This window comes from Equus przewalskii, chromosome 9 (assembly GCF_037783145.1).
Source record: "Equus przewalskii isolate Varuska chromosome 9, EquPr2, whole genome shotgun sequence".
Lineage (NCBI taxonomy): Eukaryota > Metazoa > Chordata > Mammalia > Perissodactyla > Equidae > Equus > Equus przewalskii.
Genome location: NC_091839.1, coordinates 11,667,675 through 11,690,945, shown reverse-complemented (window position 1 = coordinate 11,690,945; position 23,271 = coordinate 11,667,675). Strand labels below are relative to the sequence as shown.

The 23,271-nt window shown below is 42.8% G+C and overlaps 1 pseudogene; it reads left to right on the top strand.

Moving 5' to 3' along the window:
* Positions 1–10,425: 10,425 nt before the first annotated feature.
* Positions 10,426–23,271, top strand: part of LOC103562356 (cytochrome P450 2B11-like) — a 47,358-nt pseudogene continuing 34,512 nt past the window's right edge.

The following is a 23,271-nucleotide window of genomic DNA, read 5'->3' as shown; positions in this document are numbered from 1 at the left end:
TGTGTTTGTCGACCATCTGTATACCTTCTTTGGAAAAATGTTTGTTCATATCCTCTGACCATTTTTTGATTGGGTTTTTTTTGTTGTTGTTGTTGCTTAGTTGTATGAGCTCTTTATATATTTTGGACGTCAGCCCCTTGTTGTATAAGTGATTTGCAAATATTTTCTCCAAGTTGGTTGGTTGTCTTCTGATTTTGTTCATGGTTTACTTTGCTTTGCAGAAGCTTTTTAGTTTGATGTATTCCCATTTGTTAACTTTTTCTTTTGTCCCCATTTCCTGAGTAGACACGGTAGTTGAAAAGGTGCTGCAAAAACCAATATCAAAGCGTATACTGCCTATGTTTTATTCTAGGAGTTTTATGGCTTCAAGTCTTACATTCAAATTGGACTGCATCAAAGTTAACAACTTCTGTGCATCAAAGGACACAATAAGTAGAGTGAAATGGCAACTTATAGGATGGGGAAATATTTGCAGATAATATATATGATCAGGGGTTAATATCCGGAATATATAAAGAACTCCTACTACTCAAGAGCAAAGAAACAACCTGATTGAAAATTGAGCAAAGCACATGAATGGACTTTTCTCCAATGAAGATGTACAAATGGTCAACAGGCATATAAAAAATGATCAGCATTATCAATCATTAGGGACACAAAAGCAACATAAAAAATCAAATGTGTATCTCTATACTACCAATGATCAATCAGAAATAGATATTTTAAAAGAATATTTGCTATATCATCAAAAAGATGAAATACTTAGGAATAAATCTGGCAAAATATGGAAAAGGCCTGTACACTGAAATCTACAAAACATTGTTGAAAGAAATTACAGAAGATTGTATTAGTTTTTATTGCTTCTATAACAAATATCAGAAATTCAGTGATGTAAACCAACACAAATTTATGATCCTTAGGTCTGTAGATCAGAAGTTCAATGTGGGTCTCACTGAGCTAAAATCAAGGTTTCAGCAGGACTGGGTTCCTTTCTGGAAAATCTAGGGGAGAATCTGTTTTCTTGCCTTTTTCCAGCTTCTAGAGGCTGCCTGCATTCCTTGGCTTATGGCCCTTTTGTCCATCTCAGGATCAGCAATATTGTATCTCTCCGACCATTCTTCTATAGTCAAATTTCCCTATGATCCTTCTCTTCTTCCTCCCTTTTTCACTCACGTTTAAGGACCCTCATGATTGCATCACATCCACCTGGATAATCCAGAATACCGTCCTGATCTTAAATTCAGCTAATTAGTAACCTTAATTCCATCTGCAACAATAATTCTCCCTTACCATCTAACCTAAAAGATTCACAGGCTCTGAGAATTAGGATGTGGACATCTTTGGGGGAGCCATTATTCTGCCTACCACAAAGATGAAATTAATGTAGCTATGTACTGTCTTCACTGGTCAGAAGACTCATATGGTTAAGATAGTAATTCCCTATGAATTCAGAGCAATACCAAACAAACTCTCAGCAGGCTTTTTCTATTTGCAGATTTAAAAATTCAGGCATAAATGCAAAAGACTTCAAGGAATACAATTTTGAAAAAGAAGGCTAGTGTTGAAGGACTAAAACACTGGGCCTCAGGAAAGATAAGTCTACAATCAAGACAGTTTGGTACTGGGATCAAGGTCAACAACATAAAGACTAGAAAAATAGAGAGCCCACAAATTGACACACCTATATGTTCATCGATTTTTTAATAAGGTGCAAAGGCAATTCAGTGGATAAGCAATACTTTCAACAACTAGTCATGAAAAAATTGGATATTTATATGCCAAGAAAGGAATTTTGATCCATATCTATTATCTCATGTGGAAATTGACTACAAATGGATCATAGACATAAATGTAAAACTTCTAGGAAAAGATGTAGGATCAGATCTTTGTTACCTTGAGTGGGGAAATATTTTGAGATATGACACTGAAAGTGTAATCTATTTGACTTTGACTTTCTCCCTCTGACTTATTTCACTCAGCGTAATACCCTCAAGGTCAAATACCATATGATCTCACTCATAAGTAGAAGATAAAAATGACAAAAAAACACACATAGCATTGGAGATTGGACTGGTGGTTACCATTGGGGAAGGGGGGGGTAGGGCAAAAGGGGTGATTAGGCTCACATGTGAGGGGGTGCACTATAATTAGTGTTCGGGTGGTGAACATGATGTAATGTATACAGAATTCGAAATATGTACATCGGAAAAAATAAAAATTAAAAAAAGTGTAATCTATAAAGAATGATAAGTTGAGCTTTATCAGAATTAAAAATGTTTGCTCCTCAAAAGAAGCTGTTAAGAGAACAAGAAGACAAGCCATAGACTGGGAGAAAATATTTACAAGTCACATATCTGACAAAGGCTTTGTCTCCAGAATAAATAAATAACTTTCAAAACACAATAGTAAGGAAACAAACAACCCAATTTAAATGGACAAAAAATTGATCAGACACTTCACCAAAGATGACATACATAGGACAAATTAGCACATTAAGAGATGTACAGCACCATTAGTCATTATGGAAATTAAAATTAAAATTGCAATGAGATACCACTATACACCTATCAGAATGGCTAAAATTAAATAGACTGACCATACCACTGTACCACAAAAGATTGCTGTTGACCAGGATGTGGAGCAACTGGAACTCTCATACACAGCTGCTGGGAATGTAAAATCTTATAACCACTTTGGCAAACAGGTTGACAGTTTCTTAGAAAATGTATGTATGTATCATATGACCCAACCATTCCACAAATAGGTATTTTCTCAAGAGAAATGAAAGTATATGTACACACAAACACTTGTATGCAAATATTCATGAGCAGCTAGAGTTATAATAGCTTCAAACTGGAAGCAACCCAAATGGCCATCAACACATCCACGGGTAATCAAACAGTGGAGTGTCCATACAATGGAGTACTCTTAGTAATGAAAACGAATGAGAGACTGACATCTGCAACAACATGAGCAAACCTTATATTAGTCTCTTAGTAGTGCTTCCATAAATCACCACAAACTTAGTGGCATAAAACAAAACAATTTATTCTCTTACAGTTCTGGAGTTCAGAGGCCAAAATCAATCTCACTGGGCTAAAATCAAGGTGTTGACATGGTTGTATTCTTCTGGAAGTTGCATTCCTTAGCTCAGGGCCTCTTCATGTCACTACAACCTCTTGCTTTCCATCATCACCTCTCCTACTGCTCACTTTGAGCTTCTTGCCTCTTTTTTACAAAGATCCTTGTGATTACATCCCTGGCCTACTTGGATAATCTCACCGCTTGATGAACATTAATTTAATCCTGTTTACAAAGTTCATTTTACCAGGTAAGTTCATATTCACAGGTTGTAGGAATTAGGATATAGACATATTTGGGAGTGCATTATTCAGCCTACTCCAGACTTCAAAATGATTATGCTGAGTGGAAGACACCAGATCCAAAAGAGGACATAATGTATGATTCTATTTATACAAAATTTAGAAATTGCTGGCTAATTTCTAGGGACAAACTCAGATCAGTGGTTGCCTGGGGAGGGGGTTGGAAGTACGGTCAGGGTGGAGTTACAGAAGGGCATCAGGAGACTCTGGGGTGATGGATATGTTCATTATCTTGATTGTGGCGATGGTTTCACAGGTGTGCAACATGTCAGAATTGATCACATTGTACACTTTAAATACGTGCAATTTATTGTATGTCAATTATACCTCAAGAAGCTGTTAAAAATAAAAACATAATAAAAGAAACACACTTTCACATATAATAACAAGCTTTTCACAGGTGCCAGCCCTGCCCTCACCCTTTGCAGGCCCCGTGCTCCTGTGTGTTTGTATCTCTGTCTCTTTTGCTCCCCTGTTTTCTGTCTCTGTCTCTCTTGCAGCTTCTCTTTGTATGCCTCCATCTATGTGTTACATCTCTTATTTATTTCTTGACCTCTCCCTGTCTCTGGCTTTCTCTGTTTCTGCCTCTGCCTCACATGGTATCTTTATTCATTATAAGTCTTTGCAATCTGCTGTGTATTTTGCACTTACAGCACATTTTAATTGGGATCAAAAGTTTTCTTCAGAAATATTTGATATGTATTTAGAGGCCATGAAAATTAAGTTAACAATGCAGATTCACATACCCAAGTTTTTCCGACTGTACTTAGAATATTTCCAATAACTGAATTCAGTATCAATTTTCTGATTAAAGTTAAATTTTAATTAGTCCCACTAAGTATATTTCAAGTACTTAGTAGTCGCTTGCGGCACATGGCTACCACATTGGACAATGAGGTTCTAACCTGCCATGTCATCTTGGGCAACACTCTCAACCTCTGTGTGCCTCGCTCTCCCCATATATGAAGTGGGGATGACAACAATACCTACCTTAAACTATGAGGATTAAGTGATTTACTCTGTGTAAAGCACTCTACCTGTCCCCACCAGCGATCCCAGGGCAGGAATGAGGACCCAAGCTCAGTGCCTGATCACACAACACAGCAAGAACCAGGACCTGGGGTCAGGAAAGTCCATGGTAGCACCTTTCCAAGGTCAGGAGAGTTAAGGTTCCACCCCTGGATTCAAGAGGTCAGAATTGTCATTCCACTTCTCCTGAGTGGGAGAAATATGGGGTGAGACTGGACCCGGCAGCTTTGACTTTCAGACTCATGTAAAGCATTGTCCCTGCCTCACTCTCACACTTGAGGGGTGACTCAGCCACACCCACGCCTTAGATGAGGATCTTTTGTGGTGTCAAGCAGTTTGTTGAGCTTCACAAATGAGATGCTAGTTCTTCATTTTAAAGGAGAGAGAAAGAAAGAGGCTGATAGGCAGGCAGACATGGACGCATTCATTCACATATTGGGCAATTATGGACTGACCCCCGCTAGGGCAGACCCGGGCCTAGTGGGCCTAGATCAAATTGGAATGAGACTCTGTGCTCCTGCAACTCAGAGTCTAGAGAAAGAGCCAGAGATATCAAGCAAGAGGGAGAATGCAAGACAGAGAGATGCAGAGCAGACCAGAAAAAGACACCCCACAGTGGGAGACAGACAGAAAAAGACAAGGAGAGAACTGTGTACCTCACTCAGAAAGACAGAGTCTAAGAGAGACAGGCCCCTCAACTGGCTGTCTTTATGTCCCCAGATCACAGTCTTTCTTCCTTCCTCCACCTGTTTTACCCCCGTCTCTGGGCCTCACTGGTGTTTTCTTTCTTATCCCCTCTCTCTGTTACTCTCATTGTCTCTGCCACAGAAAAGGAGAGTTGAAGAAGAAAGACACTGAGCATCTTCAGGACACACAAAGACAGGAACTACAATAGGCACACTCACACACACAACAAGCATATGCAGACTCACACAGAGGAACACATATCACCACCACCATACAAATGCAAACACACCTCCACGTAGACACCTAGATTGGAAATGAAGAAGTAAACCTCCTTTGTTCTCAGATGACATGATTGTTTATGTAGAAAATTTGATGGAATCTACAAATAATGCACTTGAACTAATAAGTGAGTTTAGCAAGGTTGCAGGATCCAAGATAAACATAAAAAATCAAGTGTATTTGTATATACTAGCAATCAGAAATAGAAATAGATCAGTCAGAAATAGAATTTAAAAAGAATCTTTACTGTATCACAAGAAATATGGAATACTTAGGAATGAATCTGACAAAATGTGTGAAATGCCTGTACAATGAAACCTACAAAATATTCTGTAAGAAATTAAGGAAGATTATGTTCATTTTCATTGTGCTGCTGTAACAAATTACCATTGATTTGGTGATGTAAAACAACATGAATTTGTTCTCTCATAGTTCTGTGGGTTAGAAGTCTGACATGGGTCTTACAGGGCTAAAATCAAGGTGTCAGCAGGACTGTGTTCCTTTTTTGGAGGTTCCTAGGGGAGAATTCATTTCCTTGCCTTTTCCAACTTCTAGAAGCTGCCTGCATTCCTCGGCTTGTGGCCCCTTCACATCAGCTCAACCTCTTGCTTCTAATCACCATATCGCCTACTACTCACTTTGACCTTCTTGCCTCCTTTTTTTCTTAAGTCATTAGAAATATAGTTTATAGAATTATCAAGATAAAATATTTTATAACATAATTATCTGAAAGTAATATTGTTTTAGAAAATTGAGATATAGTTCACAGATACCATTATATCATTTTCAGGTGTATAACATAATGATTGAATATTTGTGTATACTGTGAAATAATCACCACAATAAATGTAGTTAGCATTCATCACCATACATAGTTACAAATTTTTTTTCTTTTGTTGAGAACTTTTAAGTTCTTCTCTCTTAGCAACTTTCAAATATGCAGTACAGCATTATTAACTATAGTCACCATGCCGTACATTATTTTCCCATGACTTATTTCTTTTATAACTGGAAGTTTGTACATTTTGATCACCTTCACCCATTTTGCCCATCCCTCACTTCTACCTCTGTCAACCACCAATCTGTTCTCTGCATCTATGAATTCGGTGTTTTGTTTTTTTTCTTTCTTTATCCATTTATGCATTGATGGACACTTAGATTGCTTCCATATCTTGGCTATTGTAAAAAACATTGCAATGAACATGGGAGTACACATATCTTTTCAAGTTAGTGTTTTCATTTTCTTCAGATAAATACCCAGTAGTGGATTGCTGGGTCATATGGTAGTTCTATTTTTTTTTTTGAAAACTTTAAAAAAAATTGTGGTCACATATATGTAACATGAAATTTATCATCTAAACCATTTTTAAAGTTCAGTGGCATTAATATATTCACATTGTTGTGCAACCATCACCACCATCCATCTCCAGTACTCCTTTTATCTTGCAAAACTGAAACTCTGTAAGCATTAAACCCTAACTCCCCATTTCTCTCCCACAGCCCCTGGCAGCCACAATTCTCTTTTCTGTGTTTATGAATCTGACTATTCTAGGAACCTCATATAGGTGGAATCATACAATGTCTGCCTTTTTGTGTCTAGTTATTTCACTTAGCATAGTGTCCTCAAATTTTATCCATGTTGTAGCCTGTGTCAGAATTTCCTTCCTAAGGTAGCTCTATTTTTACTATTTTCAGGAACCTCTATACTATTTTCCATAGTGGCTGCACCACTTTACATTCTCACCAACAGTACACCAGGTTCCTTTTCTCTGCAACTTCACCAACACTTGTTATTGTCTTTTTCATAATGCCCGTTTTAACAAATATGAGGTGATGTCTCATTGTGGTTTTGATTTGCATTTCCCTGATGATTAGTGATGTTGAGCACATTTTCATGGACCTTGTCTCCTTATAAGGAGCCATATAATTACATCTGTGGTCTACTTGAACAATCCAGGATAATCTGCTCACTTGATAAACCTTAATTTAATCCTATCTACAAAATCCCTTTTGCTATGTAAGGTAGCATTCACAGATTAGGGATTAGGATGTGGACATATTCGGGAGGGCATTATTCAGCCTACCCCAGACTTCAAAGTAATTGTACTCAGTGGAAGAAGGCAGACACAAATAAGGACATACTGTATGATTCCATTTACATAAAATTTAGAAATTGCTAGCTCATTTCTAGTGACAAACAGCAGATCAGTGGTTTCCTGGGGAGAGGGTTGGAAATGGGGGAAAAGAAGAGTTACAGAAGGGCATGAGGAGACTTTAGGGGTGATGGATATGTTCATTATCTTGATTGTGGTGATGGTTTCACAGGTGTGCAATATGTCCAAATTGATCAAATTGTACACTTTAAATACATGTAGTTTATTTTATGTCAATTATACCTTAGTAAAGCTGTTAAAAATAAAATAATAATAATACAAACACACTTTCACATTATAAACAAGCTCTTTCACAGATGCCAGCCCCACCCTCACCCCCTGCAGGTCCCTGTCCCTGTGTGTTTGTATCTCTGTCTCTCTTGCTCCCCTATTCTCTCTCTCTATATCTCTTTTGCACTTTCCCTTCCTTTTTTTTTCCTAAAGAAACACATTCCATTTTATTTTTTTGGTAGGGGAAGAGTCTCCCTAAGCTAACATCTGTTCCCAATCGTCCTCCCTTTTTCTTCCTTTTTCCTCCTCAAAGCCCAGTACATCCTCGTGTGTAGTTGTAAGTTCTTCTAGTTCTTCTATGTGGGCTGCTGCCACAGCATGGCTGCTGACTCTCAAGTGGTGTGGTTCCGCACCCAGGAGAAGAAACCGGGCTGCCGAAGAAGAGTGCACTAAACTTTAACCACTAGGCCTCAGGGCTGGCTCCCTTGCACCTTCCCTTTGTTGGCCTGCATTTCTGTATTACATCTCTTATCTATTTCTTGGCCTCTCAGTGTCTCCAGGTTCTTTCTGTTTTTGCCTCTGCTTCACATCTTACATCTTTTCTTTACCATAAGTGTTTGCAATCTGGGGTCTATCTTGCACTTACTGCGCATCTTAATTGAGATCTCAAATTTTCTTCAGAAATACTTGATCTGTACCTAGATTTCATGAGAGCTGCAATTGAAAAGGGAGATTCACACGCCCAACTTCTTCCAAATGTACTTAGAAAGTCTCCAATAATGGAATTGAGTATCAGCTTTCTAATTAAGATTAAATTTTAGTTTTAATTAGTTCCACTAGCTATATTTCAAGTGCTTAATAGCCACAAGCCATAAAAGGCAATGCAGCTCTACAGTGCTGTGTGACCTTGGGCTAAACTCTTGACCTCTCTAGGCTTCACTTTCCCCATTTATAAAGTGGGGATGACAAACATACCCACCTCAAAGGGTGAGAATTAAGTGAGCTACTCTCTGTAAAGCAGTTCACCCATCTCCACCAGTGATTCTTGGGACTGGAATGAAGACCTAAGCTCAGTGCCAGATCACACAGTACAGCAGGAACCAGAACCTGGGTTCAGAAAAGTCCATGGTGGCAGATCTCCAAGGTCAGGAAAGTACAGGTTCCACCCCTGACTTCAAGAGGTCAGGATTGTTGGTCCTCTCCTCCTGGGTCAGAGGACTTTGACTCAACTGCCAGGGTCATGATTCTGGGTCCATCATGGATTTTGCCTAACATTGCAAGAAATATGGTGCCTCATCTCCCCCACTCCCTTTTAAAGAAAAAGACAGAGAGAGGTGGAGAGGAAGGCCCAAGCCATGACAGGTGGACATGGACACATTCATTCACATATTCAGCAAACATGGACTGAGCCTGCCAGAGGCTGGGTGGGGGCAGGCTCAGAGTGATGACAGAGACAGGTGCAAGACCAATGGACATCAATCAAACTGGACCCAGTCTCTGAATGCCTGGAGTTCGGAGTATAAATAGGGAATCAGAGACACTGAGACAGAGAGAGAGAGAGAGCAGGAGAGAGAGAGGCACACACATACAGATTGTAAGTGAGGGTCAGAGAACACTCCTGCACTGTGAAGGCAAAGCCAGAAGCAGGGAGAGAGCCACCTGGCACTGGTCAGAGCAATCAGACATCCAGAAGAGCTGAATCCTCTACCTGCCAGGTCTCAGTCTCTCTCCACCTGACCTCCTCCACCTCTGAGAATCGCAAGTTCTTCCCTCTCCTTCTGTTTTCCCATCACTCCCATCTGTGAATGTCACACAAGAACACAGAGATTCACACTCAGGGACATATACCATGACCACCATGCAAATGCAAACACACCTTTAGGTATGAAACCATATAAGTACATTAAAGCCTGCACATATGAAAAAATATACACATAAACACATGCAGACTCATACACAGAAACACAAATGAGCATGCTCACGTGAATACAAATACACTTTCACACATGGAAATCATGCAAGCACACACACAGATGCAAGCAGACACGGACAAACACATGCAAGTAGACAATGCATGCTCACCCATACCCAGAAATATAAACACACACACAGGTATACACACAAACACTCATGTGGACCTTGGTATCTCTACCACAGTACCTATGCCAACATCTAGGGAGGGAGTACAGGGGGAGTGAGTCAGCAGGTCACTGGGCTGCTGGAGCAGGAATTATGGGTCTCTTAGCTCCTCTCTTTAAAGTTCACACTCCTGGACAATGATGAGAGAGGAGGTAGGGAATGGAGGAAGTTACATAACTGGGTGGGGAGGCAGGGTCAGGATAAAAGGCCAGCAGAAGGCTGCAGTGGGTTGGAAGGCAGTCAGACTGGGACCATGGAGCTCAGCGTGCTCCTGTTCCTTACTTTCCTCACAGGACTGTTGCTCCTCCTGGCCAGAGGCCACTTAAAGGCCCACAGCCGCCCCCACAAAGACCCCGTCCTCTGTCCTTCTTGGGGAACCTTCTGCAGATGGTGAGAAGAGGCCTACTCAAATCCTTCCTGAGGGTGAGATGCAGATGGACAGGGTCTGAGAGTGGCTCCCTGCCTCTGTATGAGGTGATCACTCCCCATAAGGAGTGAGGCATCCTTTCAGGCTCAGGGGTGGGATGTGTGAAGGTGAGTGAGTAAGGAGAACGGAGCTGTGCATCGTGGATGGTGGTCAGATAGTTAGAGGTGTTCTTGCTCTGTTGGAGGTGCATGGGCACTGTGCCTGGAGCAGGTAATTGGCTATGAAGTGGTGTCTATGTGTGAACCATGGGTGTAGCAATTCACCCTCCTCTACCATCTTCTGTCGTATTTCTGGGTGCCTGCTCATCACTGAAATAGAGAGAAAAAATAGTAGTGGCACTAATCAAGTACGTTTCTCCTCTGCCAACAAAAGACAGCAATGACTGGCTCATGGCAGTGCCAGGACAATGGGGAGGCAAGAAGAAGAGCAGGACACTAGGCAAGGTACAAAGTGCTTACAATAATGAACATTAACGCACTGTAATAGCTGCTGACACCGTGGAGTATTTACTAAGCTCTGTATCCCTGACTTCCAGGCATGATTTCATGTTTGATGATCTATTTATTTATTAATAATGCAATCCACACCTGTGAACCCACTACGGAAAAGAGAATTGGAGCAGTGACAATCACTTCCAACTGCCCTGTGCTTCTCTGTTCTCTCTCCCCCACCATGGCAACCACACTCTTGAATCTTGGGCTTGTCATCCCTTCACTTTTAACAGGGAATGTTTTATCACAGATATGAAGGCCCCAAGTGCATGTTATTTCATTGTCATTGTATTTAATGTATCACAAGCATACCATGCTTATGTGTAAATACCTGGACTTAGTTTCTTCACTCAGAATTCTGTGGCTAAGATTTATCTGTATGTTCGTGGGAATTCATCAGGTCTTGTTTGCAGCAAGAGGGCTGGGAAAGGAGCTATCCCTGTGTTAGAGGCATGGACAGTGAAACTCAGCCTGGGAAGGGCACTTGTCCACAGCCACCCAGCTGGGACTTCTCTGAGGTGAGCCTGGGTCCAGCACAGAGGTCTCTTCATCTCTAATGCCCTCATAAACTGAAGCTGCCTAATAATTTGGGGATCACTAAATCCTTTGGGAATTTGATTAAAGCTTTGGGTCCCCTCCCCTGCATTATCCATACACATTTAGCATAACATTTTGAGAGTTCCAGATCCCCCTAATGCTCTTCCATAGATTCCCTTAAAAGATTCTCAAGGTGTCCATGATCCTCCATTATTATTGCATCTTTGTGGACAGAGATAGGGAGAGGGAGAGAGAGAGAGAGAGAGAGAGAGAGATTGAAAGAGGGAGGGATGGAGAGGGAATAATGGGTGATATGATGGGTCAGATTGGAGAGGGTGGCACTATTCCTCCTCCATTCCCCCATATGCTCCCAAATCCTTCTGGAGTCAGACAGACATGGGTTTGTTTTCCATATTCACCTCTTGCCCATTACTCAAGCTTTAATCTTGGCTTCCTACTCTGTAAAATGAGATGGTGACTCCAAGAATGCATGCCTTCTTAGATTGCTGTGAAGATTAAACGGGATATTGCACACAGTCTAGTGTATAGTAAGTTAAATGGCAGCTGCTTTGATCCACTCATTCATTTGTTCACTCATGCAATAATAATTTACTGGGCACCTTCTGTTTGCTGGGAAATATTTTAGACATTGGTGATGTGGCATAGCACAGGGCACATAAAACAAACAAATAAGGAAATATTAGGTGGACAAGAGCTATGATTAAAATAAAGCAGAGTGACATTTTAGAAGGTGGTGGGAGCTACTCTAGATTGAGTGGTGAGGGAAAGGCTCAGTGTTGGTTTGTTTCTGAGTAGAGACTCTGAAAGGTGCAGGTGGAAGGTACCAGAGAGAGGCAGGTGCCGGTGCAAGAACCCTGAAACAGAGGCAGAGGCAGAGACACGAGGAGTACCCCAGGAATAGGGACAGAGGGCTGAGAAGAAAGACAGAAAGAAACAGAGTGACACGGAGAGACCGAGAAGGAGACAGAGAGAGAGATGGAGGGATCAAGACCAAGAGAGACATGCAGGGACAAGAGAGAGAGTGGAAGAGTCTCGGAGGAGCAGAAGGATACAAAGGAAGAGAGAAACTGAGGCAGAGAAAATTAGACAGGTTCAGGAAACAGTCTGCAGGGGAGTAAGTAAGATGGACAGGTGAGATGCAGAGAGACAGGCTGCACCTACCTGATGTTCCTGGGCTCACTGCCCACCGTCTCTCCAATGGGGCTAAGCCTGGGGTACACAGACATCAACTAACAAGGGCAGAAGGATTCTTGAAGGCCAGAGCCCAAGAAATGGAGGGAAGAGATGAAGGTCCAGTGACGAAAACAGACAGGGAGAGCAGAGCTTTTCAATTTACATGTATGATTGATTGAACATCTACTCTGAGCCACACTGGCCCCTGGGACTGAACTCTACCTGCTCCCAGAATCAGAGCTGTGGCCTCATTGGGGACCAACCACACAAGCTCTGTAGCTGGATGGCTGGGGTCTGAGTCCTGGCCCCAGTGATGAGTAGCTGGGTAACCCTGGCCAAGTGACATAATCCCTCTATCGTCCGTCTATGAAATGGGGATAATAACAGAATTGCATTTTTCTCATGGGTTTTGGTGAGAATTGAATACAACACTATGGTAAATGCTTAGAATAGAGCCTGGCACCTAATACGGGCTAATGAATATTAGCTATTCCTGGTCCTGTTTTTTTCATCTTTCCTGAGTAAAAGAGGACAGTCACACAGAGCTGAGGCAGCAGACAAATACTTCCCAGGCCTTTGAGTCTGTGTCTGGTGACCCTCTCCTTCTCCCCCAGGAGCCCTCCAGGACCCCATTTTCTTCTTCCATGCCATTACTGCCAACATCATCTGTTCCATTGTCTTTGGAAAATGCTTCTCCTGCAGAGATGCCCAATTCCTCTGGCTCCTGGACTTGTTTTACCAGTCGAATGCGCTCATCAAATCCTTCTCCAGTCAGGTCAGGGAGAGAGTGAGGGACAATGGGAACAAGGAGGGCATCCAGAGCAGGGGAAAGGGGTGATCTGCCTTGTTGGCTATAAATGCAGCTTAGGGCTGGAAGATGGGCAGAAACAGCAGGAAAAGACAGGAACACTGAGACCTGGAGATGGGGGGAGGGATGGTGAGAAGGGGACTCAGAGACTAAAAGAAACAAAGGGGAGTGATGGGGGTGGCCAAAATAGAGAGAGAGAGACTAAGGAATGAGGGCTTGGAAGAGAGAGGAGAGAACAGGGGAGGAAAAGAGACAAGACAGAGAGAAAACAAGACAAAGAAAGGCATAATGAAGAGATCCTGAGGGACAGTTGAAAAGAGTATGTTTGCGTGTGTGTCTGTGTGTATGTGTGTGTGTGAGAGAGAATGAGTCACAGTTTCAGGCTCTCTATTCTTCTGTCTTTGCTTCCTCTGAATCTTTGCCTCTGTCTTTGGCAAAGGCCCTCACTTGAAGAAATTCAAGGATACACGAAAATAAGAAACTACATTTCTTCATTTTCCCCATTTCTCCTCCTTTCTGTTTTAAAAAAATTTCTACCAGATTATAAAAGAAAATGCTCCTCTTTTAAAACAAAATAATTAAGTTTATCTTTCTGGACTAGTCTGGAAATACCCCTATTGTATGTTAAGTTAAAAATATCAAACTGAAGAACAGTATGCCTGGCTGTCATTCTTCACCAGCTGTATGTCAGATTCACAGGTAGGACTGTTAAGAATCTGGAATGAGGCCTGTGGTGAGTATTTGTGACAAGCCCAATGGTTTCAATTTTCTCTTACCATAGAGAACCATGGAGAGACAAGAGACTCGAAGGAGATCCTCCAAAAAGTTAATAACGGTTATGTATAGAAGGAGGGATTGAGAAGGAATTTTACATTGATACGTTTCTGCTTTTCTTTCAGTTATTTGCAAGAAGTTAGGTATTACATTTATCAAGAGACAAAACAGTACAAATACGCTAAAGTAAATAAATAGTCTAAGTGCTCAGTAGGCTTATCTTGTGTAAACATCGTGTTGTCAATGTCTGACACAGCAAGGGAGATGCAAGAGCTGGAAGGGTCATAGAGAGGTTTGAGCAAAACAGATAAACTGCTGAGGTAGGCAATAGAAGGCCAGAGAGAGGATCAGAAGGCGAAACAAACAGAAATAAGGAGAGGTGGAAAGGAGAGATGGAGAGGTGGATGAGAATGAGACATGAGGATGAGAGAGGAAGATGCAGAAAGGGAAAAATGTGAGAATAACAGATCAAAGGAGACATAGAATCCGTGAGCAAGGGACTCAGATACAGAGAGAGACAGAGAGACAGAGACAGAGACAGAGGGAGACTGAGAAGCCCATTTAGGGCATCAGGGCCCGGCTGGGTTGCCCCTCCATGTGGCCTCCGCCCCAGGAGGACCTCACAGCCCCTTCTCTCCTGCCTCTGCAGGTGTTCGAGCTCTTCTCTGACTTCCTGCAGCACTTTCCTGGCACACACAGGCAAGTCTACAAAAACCTGATGGAAATCAAAGCCTTCATTGGCCACAGTGTGGAGGAGCACCGTGAAACCCTGGACCCAAGCAACCCCTGGGACTTCATCGATACCTACCTGCTCCACATGGATAAAATGGGGTTTGGGAGAGGGGAATTGGAGGGGAGGAGAGAGCAGAAAAGATGAGGAGTGAGAAGGAGGGAGGGGAAAATAGGAAAGAGTGGGGAAGCGGGGTAGGGAATAACAGAGGATGAGGAGGGGAGATAAGAAAGGTAGTGGAGAAGCTGGAGGAACGGAGTGAGGAGATGAAAGGAAAGAGTAAGTAGAGAAGAGAGAGACAGATACAGGAAATATAGAAGAAGGGACTAAAATACAGCAACAGGTGAGAAGACCCACAGAGGCAGGAAGGGGCTTTCAGAGGAAAAGAGACAAACACGCCAAAGAGATGGAGAGAGAGATTGAAATAGAACCAGACAGAGTGAAGAGAGATAGAGACCGATATAGAGCTATGTGGTTGTGCATGCAGAGGATAGAGAAAATTAAAATGAGCCAGGTGGTATGAGAGACCCAGAAATTGGTGGAGGGCATCCCAAGAGACATGACAGCAGTGAGGCTCTAGCCTCCACTAACATCAATCTTACCCCCCTGGACCCAGGAGAAGTCCGACCCGAACAGTGAGTTCCACCAGCAGAATCTCATCCTCAGTGCACTCTCGCTTTTCTTCGCCAGCACTGAGACCATTAGCACCACTCTCCGCTATGGATTCCTGATCATGCTCAAATACCCTCACATCACAGGTGGGCAGGTGGGGGACAGCCAGTCGATGGGGGTCTTCTGACCACTTTTGTGGCGGCAGAATTGAGGCTAGGAGTCCTTCCTCAATGAGAGAGGGTGCCTTCCCCTCTTATACCTGGATCACTGCAGGTTTTGAAGGAGGCCCCAACAGGGCCAGTGCTGTTGGTGGATGGATGGATGAAGAGTTTGTCAATCTGTTCTCCCACTGTTTCCTTTGATCACTTAAGGACCAATTCATCCATCCACCCACCCATCCATCCATCCATCCATCCATCCATCCATCCATCCATCATTGGTCTGTCCTTTTATTCATTAATTAACTTGTATCATCAGTTTCTTTTATCTATGATTTATCCTAAAACATACACTTCTATTCTTTTTTTGGATGAATTGATTAATCTGTTCATCCTTTGAAACACTGATTAATTGAATGAAATATTTGTCATTGATTTATTGGCTCATTCATTTCTTCATGCATCCATCTGTCCTTCTATGAGCTAGATCTCATTCTTTAATCCTTCCCTCAGTCAGTCTTTCAATTCATCCTTCATCCCTATATTCCTTCATTTATGCATTTAATAATTCACTTGTTTACTCATTCTCGATTTACTCATCTATCATTCAATCCATCCATCCTCTTACTCCTCTTTTAACTCATTTCCTCACTAATCTATTCATTTGCTTATTCCTTCCTAAATCTGGCCATTCACCCATTTGTGTGATTTATTGACCTACGGACCATTTATTAATTAATGATTCATTAGTTTATCTATTGAGTCTTGAGTAAATAAATACATACATTTATTAATGTTCTTTTATTCATCAATCTTTCCATTCATGAATTGATCCACTGGTCGGTTGATTGTTTTATTCATTATTTATCCACTTGTTCATGGACTAACCTATTTACCTATTTCACTGTTGTATTCCTGAGGACCTAGCACAATACCTCATCTGTCCTACATCTAGAATAATTAGTAGTTCATTTTTCAACTCAACTTCGAGAATTTTGACAGGATCATAGCCTAGGATTATTAATCTGAAATTCTATGCAAAAATGTGGCCTACATGGGTATGTGTGTGTCTGTGTTTACCTGTGCATGTGGGGAGAAAATCCATAACATTCATTAGATTTCAATGGGTGAGAATTCTTGTTACTTCCTCCCTCCTCCCCCCACCCCAAGCTGATTGCTCTGAGGGGTGTCAATAGGCTAACCCTTTATTATAGATATTTTTTGGTTCCTTGGCCCATAGAGCAGTGTCCCTGGTGAAATGTCTCTTTGAAATGAGGTTCACTGGGTCTACTCCTTTGTGCAGAGAGGGTCCACACGGAGATTGATCAGGTGATTGGCTCACATCACCACCTGCCCTCGATGACTGAGCCAAAATGCCATACACTGATGCAGTCATCCATGAGATTCAGAGATTCTCAGACCTCATTCCCATTGGCGTGCCCCATGTGGTCACCAGAGACATAGACACTCACTTCCGAGGGTGCATCATCCCCAAGGTGAGACCAGCTGAGCTCCCACATCTGTCCTAGGTGGGCATCCTGGGTTCTCTTAATCTCCAAACTTGAACTCTTGTTGGTTTTATCAGTAGGGGTCCTCTTGTTTTGTTTTAGGGATGGGGTTGTGATCTTCCCTCAGGGCACTGAAGTACATCCCATCCTGAGCTCTGCTCTCCATGACCCACGTTACTTTGAAAAACCAGATGTATTCAACCCTGACCACTTTCTGGATGCCAATGGAGCACTGAAGAAGAATGAAGCTTTCATCCCCTTCTCCATAGGTAAGCTGGACTCGCACTCCCTTTCCCAGACATCAGAGTACAGGTGCCATCCCATACTTGAGTCAATCAAGGAGAGGTCTCTGTTTTTTGAGCAGTGAGTATGTGCTAGTTGCCTTACCTGCATTAACTTACTCCATCTTCACTACAACTCTAAATGGGGCTTGAGAAGTGAGATCTCGTCCCAAATTACATCTTGGCAAGCTGGACCCTGGACAAATGTTTCAACCTTTCCAAATCTCAGTTAAAATATCTGTTCAGCATTACTCTGAGTGCAATGTGTGTTGAGGCTGAAGATAATGCATCAAACAAGTCACATAGAGACATAGGTCCTGCCCTAGAAAATTTATTGCCAAACAGGGAAGATGGACATTCATCATATGGTTACAAAGTAACATCTAATTGAATGAATTAATGCTTGCAATGTGCTTAGAATGGCTTGACAGAAAGTAAGTGTCAAAGGGGCAGTTATTATTATTATAAGTAATCATAATTGTGATAAGTGCTCTAACGAGGACTTTGGGAACACAAAATAGGAAGTACTGACAACTGTTGGTATGTTGGTGGGGAAAAGCTTACCTGAAACATTGGATTCTAAGCTAAGACATCATGAGCATCAACTGGCCACTGGGAAGACTGTTTCAAAGCAGAAGGAACAGCAAGGGCAGAGCCTGAAGGTCGATACAGCATGGTGCACTGAGGAACTGGAAGATCCCAGGAAGCCTGGGGTGTGGATTCCAGAAGGGGACAAGGGTGGTGACCTCTGCTGGAGGGCCTTGAAAATTGGGGGGAGTTTGGATTTAACCTGCCTGGCACTGGGGAGCCAAGTAGGGTCTTGACATACTCTGATGTGTCTCTAACTCCGTTCCCCACTTTTTGGCTCCATTCAGAGAAAACCTCTAGCCCCAGAGTCCTCAACATTTGGTAGAAAGGAAGACCTGAGAATCAAGTCCCTAATCTTGAGTTCCATCAGTGACTTCAGTGACCCAGGGCCCTGCCTCTACCCAGTGAGATGGCCTCACCCTTCTTTTAATCTTACGTGAGATTTGGGGGCCTTGTGACGGGGTGAGGGTCAATTCCTTCATTCAGTAGTCCTGTCCTATATTTAGAGAGAGGCAGAGAGGTGTATAAATAAGGACAGAGAGTGAGAGAAGTATAGGGTGAGTGAAAAACAGAAAGAAAGATAAAGAGAGACAGAGGGAGATAGAGACAGGGGAGATAGTGGTGGAAAGAGACATAGAGTGAACGTGAGACAATAGAGGGAGGAGGGGAGAGGGAGAAAAAGGAGGAAGGAGGAGGGGAGACAGGAGGAGAGAACGGGGAAGAAGAAGGAGAGAAACAGAAAAGAGAAAGAGAGAAAAAGAGAATGGTTTAAGTGGAGAAAACATAGCAAAAGAGAGAAAAGGGATCTTTAGAGGGAGATGAAAAACGAGAGCTAGAGAGTTGCATTCAGATTCAGATTCAAATAGAGACAGAGAGGTAAACAAGATGGAAGAAATCAGAAAAAGAAGATACAGAGAAGAGAGACAGAGAAACAGTGCCTGACAGGAGATATAGACAGAGAAAAAAACTGAGTCTGATCACCACGGGCAGAAAGACAAGCTGAACAAAAATGGTGTTAGAGATGCCAAAAAGAGATGCCAAAGTTTGTCTAAATGGACAGCCCCAGGGATGGGGGGGTTGGGGTGGGAGGGAGATAACAGGCATCATGCTGTTCTAGAAAGAGCTGGGTTACAGAATCAGTTACAGGAGAAGAACCAGCCCTGCCCCCAGTATCTCTAAGCTCATGTCTCCTAACTTCTGGATGCTCCAGAAAGATGTGGACCCTTCCTCAGATATCTCCACACAGGCACAACGTCTATCAACTTGAAAGGTTTAGCAAATTCCTGGAAACTTGTTCTTTACATGACCTTCCAAGGCTGTCAGATTGCAGATGAAGAACCATGGAGATAAAGGAGGAGGCTTTCAGTGTCACTCCCTCTTCCCTCACTTCTTTCCAAGACTGTGGAGGGGCAGAGAATGGCCCCTCACTCTCTCCATGTCATCTCACCTCTGAGGGTCCCATTGCAAGACTATACCCTTCCTCTTCCTTGGTTGCTGCCTCTGTGGAAAAGTCCTTTCTGTGGTCTTACCTCTTTCTATCATGCTACAGCTTTTAAGGACTCAGGGGATGTTTTCCTTTCCTTTGTTAAGAGAATTCCAGAAGTGTTATTCCTATGGAAGTGAGGGCTAAAGGGGAAACCCGGCTCAGGATCTCTGCAGTTCCACCTCCCAGGTCACAGCTCACCCCGAGAGACTTCCACTTTCCTCAGAAGAGCCACAGCCTCCACTTTTCACCTCCTTGTTCTCCACGATCTGTGCATATATGATCCTGCTTGAATCCTCCTCCCATTAGCCTAGTGTGGTGGGTACAATAGTCATGTCCTATGGCATAAACAGGGGCTAGTCAGTGGAATCAGCTGTCTGAGGTCACATGGCTACTAAGAGGAGGAGCATGATTCACACTCTGTCTGGCTGGCACTAGAACTCAAACTCTTCACTATAGTGATACTGGTCCTGATATCAGTTCCCCTACATCACACCCCGCATATATGGGGTTAAAACCAAAGCACTCTTTCCCTGCTTACTCCCTGACTTCTGCTCAAGAATACACTATCTGCCATGGAAACAAACAACCAAGGTCACCTGCCTGCAAATTTCCTTATCATCTCTCCCTCCTCCCTGCAAACAACATCTTTAGGCTGAATGTAGGCTGGTGGGAAAACTCCAACCAGCAAAGGCACTGACTCTCCTCCCTCTCTACAAGCAGCCACATTCCTCACAAACCTTTAAAACCCCTTGCCTCAGGGTATCTGCGTCTGTGGGGCAGGGCCCATGTGAGGACCAGTTGAACTGTGGGGGCCATTGGTGGAGAGGTGGGGGCCTCTACAGTGTGGCATCAGGGTACACTACAGGGGGTTGAGAAGTTTGCATGGACCAGGACTGTGTTGACGGTGTGTGTGTTCCTGTGCGGGGTGAGGCTTATCAGTGGCAGAAGACTGTGCTTCACAAATAGCCATAAAAAGGATCAGCCCCACATTCCAAAGCCTAAAACAATTGAGTGCTCCCTGCTTAGGGCCAGCCCCACTCAGCTGCACTCCTAAGAGAACCGACAACAGCCTTGTAGGCCTGAGGCCTATAGCAACTGTAAGCCCCTGAGCCTAGCAACGAGCTACACTGGGTATCAACCCAATTAACAGGAAAACTGCAATAGGAGTGTGCTGATAGGCTTTGTAGCCAATGGTGCTGAGGTTCCCCAAACTGGATTTACAAACAGCAGGCCAGGGAAGGAAAGACTAGACTCCCTGGGTACCTGCAATGGGAGCAACCCTGCCACAGCGGAAGGACACAAATAGCCCACAAAGGGGTCACTCCTCGTTCTCATGGACTGGTGACGAGAGGGAAGCACATTGCTTGGCCTCATAAAGCATCTCATACATAAGGCCACTTCTCCAAGATCAGGAGACATAGCCAACTCACCTAAAACCTAGAAATAAGCACAGAGAAAGAGCATAATGAGGAGACAAAGGAATAATTTCCAAGCAAGGGAACAGGACAAAACCCCAGAAAAAGGACTAAATGAAATAAAACCCCTTGCCTCCTCTCTTTTGGGGAGATGAGATGAAACAAAACAAATTTGAGGGTTCACTCTCGTCTCCCGGCTGATATCACCAGAAATAAAAACCACTTCCTTGCCATTAGGCTGGCATTCTAGTTTTCATTTGGCCCTCTTGTGTGGTGGATAAAGAACCTATGTTTGTAGGCAGTAACGATTGCTCCTTCTTCCTCAACATATATTTTAAAATTAAGATGAAATTCACATAACATAGAATTAACCATTTTAAGGTGTATGATTTAGTGTCATTTAGTTCATTCACAGTGTTGTGCATCCATCACCACTATCTAGTTTCAAACACTTTCATCACCTAGGAGAAAACCTTGTACCCATTAGCAGTCATTTCCCATTCTCCCTTCCCCTCAGCCCCTGATAAACACCAGTCTGCTATCTTTCTCTTTTGATTTGCAAATTCTGGAAATTTCAAATGAATGGAATCACACAACGTGTGATCTTTTGTGTCTGACCTCTTTCCCTCAGCATAGGTTAAGCACAAAATCTTTTAATTAGTGACCAGAATGTCATTTAAAGTTTTTCTGATCCTATGGTTGTTTACTGCATGGACCTCTGATGGCAATGTCTTTTTACAATGGGCTCATTCCTTTGCTTCACATATTAATCAGTCCAATTGTTGAATATGTGGCCTACTTCCCCTTTCTAATACATATGGGTTACCTTGGTGGGTTTCTCCCTTTGCAATGCTCTAAAACAATTTATTGTGGCAGAGAGGTAGACTTCCAATGTTCACAGTTCATCTGATATTACTAACTATGATCCTGAAACCTGGCCAATAGCCAACGCTATTAATGGTACAGGACATGGTTATTCCTTTTCTGTTGCTCAAACTATTCATTTATCCCAACAATTTGTCACTAAACAAAAGAAATTGGATTCTACAACAAGAACTGTGGGAGGTTTCACACAATGTGACATGGATTTGTTTGATTTACTCCTAGTTATGGGTCTTAAGTACATGAGCACTTTCATCCTGGAACAGAGAAATCATGCCAAACAAAACTTAACAGTAACCAAAATATGGCATGGATAGCTCTGCAGTCATGTGAAAATGATACTGACTCAACACAAGGTTGACATAAGAGAAGCCATATTGTAGTTAGGAAACCACATTGTAACTTTAAATGACCTCTGATTAACTAGCCCAGACATGTGTTACTGAACCAGGTTTGTTTTTGCCCACTGCTCAGAAAGCCAAACACCGAGAGGACAAGATTGCAACAGAGAGAGGGTTTAATCACAAGGCAGCCATGTGAGCAAGGAAGAGCAAGAGTCTCAAATTCACGTCCCTGAAAATAGGGACTCAGGGATATTTATGGGATAGGAGGCAAGGTGGTCTGAAATGTGGAGAGAGGTGATTGGAGGTGAGGAGAGGTTAGTAATTGACGACATGTGCAATCATAGCCAGATAATGCCTCTTCATGGGACCCACATTCACAAAATGGCAGCATTAGCATGATCTGAGGGTGGAGAATTTAGCCTCTTGACGTCAAAAGGTCACCTATCGGACATCCACACAGGCCTAGTTGATGAGTTGGTGGTCTCATCTGGCCTGAAGTGGACAAGGAGTTCTGATTCCTGAAACACACTTCACATACCCATTACCATGGTGACCCAGGTTCCAGGGAGATGTTATCTATAGGAGCCTAGTGAGAGTCAGGTAGCATATTGCCTAAGCAGCACAGTTAACAATGGGTGGGTTAAAGAGCTAAAAACTATAATCAGTAATTGCAAAAAGGGAAAACTTTAGCACCTAGATACTTAATCATCAATGACTGTTTGCTGGTTTCACATGCTCCGTAGATTTTGTGGCCCATGCCAGCTGAATTAAGGTGATAACTTTGTTCTTTTGAGTTCTTAGGAATGTGATGACCCCCAGGCAGAGAGCCTATGCTGATAGCCATCATCAATGACAACTGAAAGATCAGGGTATAGGACATCGCTCCACTCTCTGATGCATATCCAGTAAGACAATGCAGTATCAGGAGCTGGGATCAGATGTCTGCCCCCACACAGAGACCAGCAGCCTCCCCAACCTGGAGAATAGCCTGTATATAACTGGCTTGTCTTCTTTGTTCGGTGAGATGGTTCTTTCTGAGACGAGTCGGCCATCTTCCCTCTTGCTAGCAAACTGTAATATAGTCCTTTCCCTCCTACCACCTTGCCTCCTGACTTCCTAATAGGTACAGAGCTTC